This window comes from Arachis stenosperma, chromosome 1, assembly GCF_014773155.1.
Source record: "Arachis stenosperma cultivar V10309 chromosome 1, arast.V10309.gnm1.PFL2, whole genome shotgun sequence".
Classification (NCBI taxonomy): domain Eukaryota; kingdom Viridiplantae; phylum Streptophyta; class Magnoliopsida; order Fabales; family Fabaceae; genus Arachis; species Arachis stenosperma.
Window position 1 is genome coordinate 84,707,924 of NC_080377.1, and position 5,853 is coordinate 84,713,776.

Genomic DNA, 5,853 nt, shown 5'->3' on the forward strand with positions numbered 1-5,853 from the left:
TTCGCGTCGCCTAGCTGTGCGGTCACTATGGCAAATTATATATCAAATTGAAGTCCTAGACGTTAGCTTTCCAATGCAACTAGAACCGCATCATTTGGATCTTTGTAGTTCAAGTTATGACCGTTTTAGTGCGAAGAGGTCAGGCTGATAGCTTTAGCAGTTTCTTCAGTTTCTTGTATTCTTTCTACTTTTGCATGCTTCCTTTCCATCCTCTGAGCCATTCCTGTCCTATAAACTCTGAAATCACTTAACACACATATCAAGGCATCAAATGGTAATAAGAGATGATTAAAATACATAAATTAAAGACTCTAGGAAGCAAGTTTTCAATCATGGAATAAATTTTTGGAAGGAATTGTAAAACCATGCAAATAGTATGAATAAGTGTGCAAAGGCTTGATAAAAAGCCACTCAATTGAGTACAAGATAAACCATAAAATAGTTGTTTATCAATCTCCCCACACCTAAACATTAGCATGTCCTCATGCTAAGGTCAAGAGAACTAAAAGAGTAAAGGGGAATGGTAGAATGTATGAAATGCAACCTATCTATATGAATGCAACTACATGCAAAAAATGATTCTACCTACTTGGTGAAAAGTAAATAAATCTTTCAAGAACAAATATGAACTGGATTTCACTAATTCAAATCACAAAATAAAGTACAAATAACTTGCAAGAAGAAAATAGCTCATGAAAGCAGGGAACATAGAATCAAGCATTGAACCCTTACTGGTAGTGTATATCACTCTAGTCTCTCAAGTGTATAGGGTAATTCACTCTACTCTTCTCTAATCATGCTTTCTAAACTTTGTTCTTCATCTAACCAATCAACAAATATTTAGCATACAGATGCAAACATCATGAGGTCTTTTCAGGGTTGTAATGGGGCTAAGGTAAAGGTAAGGATGTATATATAAGGTTAAGTGAGCTAACAAAGTGAATCCTTGATTAGTCTAAGATCTCACCTAACATACACACTTTATATAATTTCAAAGTTCTTTACCTAGCTACCCAAATTTTTCCACTTTTGTATTACATGCTCATGCACCAAATTTATTTTTGAATTTTGTCCCATGTGCATTGGTTCTTTTTATTTTGCATTGGGGTAATTTTTGTATCCCCTTATTTAATTACTTAAAATTTTTTTCTCAATGCACATGGTAATTTAATTATTTTGATTTCACATGAGCATGCTTCCCAAATTTTGAAATAACTTATTCAATTTAATTACCTTTTTCCTATCATCCCATGTTCCCATAAAATTTCCCATACTTAAATTATACACAATATCTATCTTAAGCTAACCAAGGATTCAACTTGGGATTTTTAATTTGTTTTTCTGCTTAAGGCTAGTAATGTGATTATAAAACAGAAGAGGGGGTAAAAAAGCTCAAGGGGGTTAACAAGGGTGATTGAAAGGGTAGGCTATTTGGGATAAGTGAGCAAAAACAAGTAATGGCCTCAATCATATGCAAGCATGTAAATATACTAAATAATGGACATATAGAATGAAACAAAGCAAAGATTGCAATTATAGAGAAGAAAACACACAAGAATAAAAATTTATGGTTAAATAATGTAACCATGTAAATAAGCTCAAAATCTCACAGGTTGTGTGTTCTTTGGCTCAAAAATTATGTTCCAAATACAACTTCAAACAAATTTAACACATAGAAAAATTTTAATTTTTAATTTAAATTAGTGAAATTTTTCAAAAATAGGGTCCTAGAAACTTATTATTTTTCAACCAAGTAGTACTTAAATGCAAACAATTAACTACACATGCAATCTATTATGCAATGTAATAATGAACTAATAAAGAAAATAAGACATTGGTGTTGAGAAGAGAATAACTAACCCATGGAGATCGGTATCGACCTCCCCACACTTAAAGATTGCACCGTCTCGGTGCATGTTAAGATGTACAAGTGGACAGGCTGCTCCAACTGATGCCTTTCTCTATAGATTGTGCAGATTGACTTGCCTGTCTCCCCATATAGAAGTTCTTTCTTTCTTCTCTCAGTGGCCATCCTGAAAGAAGAGGAAAAGGAAGAAAAGTAACCCAGAAATAAAGATAAAAAATAAATAAAATATGGGTGTTAATGCCAAATAATAAAGGTCTCAATTACATGGTAGCTACAACATGCAAGTGAGGAAATAGTGGAAGCAAATGGCATATCAATAGTGCAAAGTTGTAACAAATGGGAAAGAGAGTGTGGGTAATGCAAGATAGTGTAAGTGCATATCAATGCAAAAGGAATATTAGTATTATAAAAATTAGCATTGACTTATGAATAATAATACCCAATTAGAATAAAACAAGTCATGAAGCACCAGAATAATTCAAGAAAAGATGCAATAGTTGAATATTAACAAGTAACACCAATGGAAAAATAATAAATTTAGAAAAGAAAAGAAAAATATGCACCAAATTAAAATGCAATGAATGAAATATGCAAATAAATTAAGTAAAATAGAATGGAAGTGAAGAGGGGTGAGAAGTTAAAGAGATAAAGTAAGAAAGAAAGAAGAAAGAAGAAAAGATAGAAGAAATTAGGATTAGAAAAGAAAAGATAAGAAAATTGGCGCTGATCTGGATAAGTTGTGCGGTGCAGGCGACGTGGACGCGTGAGTGACGCGGTCGCGTGGTGTGTGATAAGGTCAGGTGACGCGGACGCGTGGGTTACGCGATCGCGTGCCTGATTTGTGTGATTGGTGCAAGTGCAGCCTCGCGTTCGCGCAACTCTCTGTTTCAAACTCATTTTGCCAAACATCTGGGTGACGCGTTCGCGTGGTTGACGCGATCGCGTGGATGTCCATTTTTGAAAAAACGATGCAGACGCTTGAGGCACGCGTTCGCGTGGTAGGGCTTGTGCTTCTAGCACGAGTCCAGCCCTACTCCATCATAACTCTCTGCCATGCACCCATTTACGTTGAATTTACAAAGCCACACGTTCGCGTGGGTGACGCAGACGCGTGGGAAGGCGATTTCACAAACGACGCGAACGCGTCAGCGACGCGGTCGCGTGGGCATATTTGTGCCTAAGGCACGCCTCCAGCCACGCTTTTGCGTGACTTTCTGTTCACTTTTCTTTTCTTCCTAATGCACTTCTGACGCGGATGCGACAGCGACGCTTACGCATCGCTTACGCATCACTTGAATGTTGTGAAGGATGATGGCAACTTAGGGGGAGGGGTTTCTACTGAACTTGCAAGCTCCACTCCTTTGTGTACTTCTTTGACAACTACCACCTCTTTGCAAGCTTCTTCAATATCAACCTCTTCCTCTTGGTAGCTTTTTTCCAATTCGATTTCTTCTTCATTGTTCACCAAGAGCATGGGAGGTTGTGCTTCTTCTTCTTGAATATCCATCTCTTGATCAACCTCTTCCAAGTCTTTAACCATGACATGCCTTGGAGGTTGTACACCCTCTTCAACATCAAATTCAAACGTCTTGGAAGGAGGTTCTATGATTTGAATTTCCCATGGAGGTTCCGCGTTTCCTAAGTCTTCAACCACTTCCTCTTCTTCAGCTATTACGGTTTCCTCCACTTGTTCTAATACAAAGGTATGTTCCTCATTGTCCATTGGAGTTTCTAGTGTCTCCTTTATGCTATGCTCTTTTATTGATTCTCCACATGTTGCCATGGGAGCACTTTGAGTGTCCGAGCATTGGGAAGCCAATCAACTTATCGCTTGATTTAGCTGATATAGAGTTGCATAAAATTGATCCAATGATTCCTTGAGATGATCCCTTGATTCTTGTTCCGCTTGGATTGCATGATTAGGATCATATGGCTCTTGGGTTGATGGACATGGACATAGTGTATATGGAGGTGGTGGTTCCTGGGAGTAATTGGGTTGAAATTGGGGTGGTTCTAGATATGGTTCATATGGCTCATAAGGTGGTTGGTGTGGTGGATAAGGGTTAGGATCATATGAGGGTGTTTGGTGGTAAGGGGCTTGTGAGTATGGTGGTCCAAAATGATGTTGAGGAGAGGGTTCATAGGCATATGGTGGTGGTTGTTGATAATCAAAAGAGTGCTCACCATAGCCATTGTCTTGATATGCATCACATAATGGTTGTTGATAGTCCATTGGAGGTGGTTGTTGCCATGAGGGTTGATCAAATCCTTGTGGCTCCTCCCATCTTTAATTGTTCCATCCTTGGTGCATGTTGTCATTATAATTTTCTCTTCTTGCAACATAATTATAACTAGACTCATAGCCAAAGGGGTGAGAGTTCATAGTAGTGAGAGAAAATAAAAACAAAAATTAATAAAAAAATATTTTGAAAAAGATATGATTTTTGAAAAAAGATAAGATAAGATTTTGAAAAAAGATAAGATAAGATTTTGAAAAAGATATGGTTTTTGAAAAATAAGATAAGATAAGATAAAAATTTTAAAATCTGAAATTTTTTTTAAAAATATTTACAATAACCAATAATAAGGCACGCGTTTGCAATTCCCCAGCAACGGCGCCATTTTGACGATCAGATTTTCTGTCGGTAAAGAAATTCACAAGAATATAATTGCGTTGTAAGTATAGTTTCTAAACCAACAGAAAATCCTTTTGTACAAAAGTTTTGGTTGTCACAAGTAACAAACCCCTTTGAAATTGATAACCGAAGTATTTAAACCTCGGGTTGTCTTCTCAAGGAATTACAGGGAGGTATGATTTATTATTGGTTATGGAAAAAAGGTATGTTTTTGGGGTTTTTTATGTATAAGATAAAAAGCAAGAATAATAAATGGCAAAAGGAATAAACTAATAACTAGAAAAGCTCTTAGCAAGGTATGAGAACTAGAAATCCTATCCTAGTTATCCTTATCAATGGTGATGAGAATTATATTTTTGCTTCCACTAAGTCAACCTCTAACTATGAAGGTAAGTCAAGCGAATAAATCAATTTAACACCTAAAGTCCTAGTCAACTCCTGAGGAAAGACTAGAGTTATAGGAATCTAAATCAATCAGCAAAGATATCAATTATCAATCACAATGGGTTTGACAACTCAAGAGTTACCAATTAATCAACCAAAGCCAAGAATGTAGAAAGCTAAATGAAAATCATATATCTGAAAATACCTCAAATTATATTAGTTAAGAAAATCCTAACATGAAAAGTTCATAAGCCAATTTGGCAACATCAATCAAATACAAATAAAAGCTTTGGAATAAATAAATGCATAAAAGGAATTAAAGTAAAGGAACATTGAACATGATATGAAGAAATCATAGCCTAATCCTAATAGAAATCCTAAATCCTAATCCTAATCCTACATCTTAAGAGAGAGGAGAGAGCCTCTCTCTTTAAAAACTACATCTAATTTATGAAAAGTGAAATATGAGTCTTGTATCAATTGTTCCTCTATGAATGGATGCATTCCCTCACTTTATAGCCTCTAATATGTGTTTTCTGGGCCGAGAACTGAGTCAAAAACAGCCCAGAATTCGCTAGTTATGAAATCAAACACGCTGATTTTCGTCATTGCGACGCGTCCGCGTGGAGCATGCGTTCGCGTTGTCTAGCTATACGGTCACTATGACAAATTATATATCAAATCGAAGCCCTGAATGTTAGCTTTCCAACGCAACTAGAACCGCATCATTTGGACTTCTGTAGCTCAAGTTATGACCATTTTAGTGCGAAGAGATCAGGCTGATAGCTTTAGCAATTTTTTCAATTTCTTGTATTCTTTCCACTTTTGCATGCTTCCTTTCCATCCTCTGAGCCATTTGATGAGCGGATAATTTATACGCTTTTTGGCATTATTTTTAGGTAATTTTTAGTAGGATCTAGCTACTTTTAGGGATGTTTTCATTAGTTTTTATGCTAAATTTACATT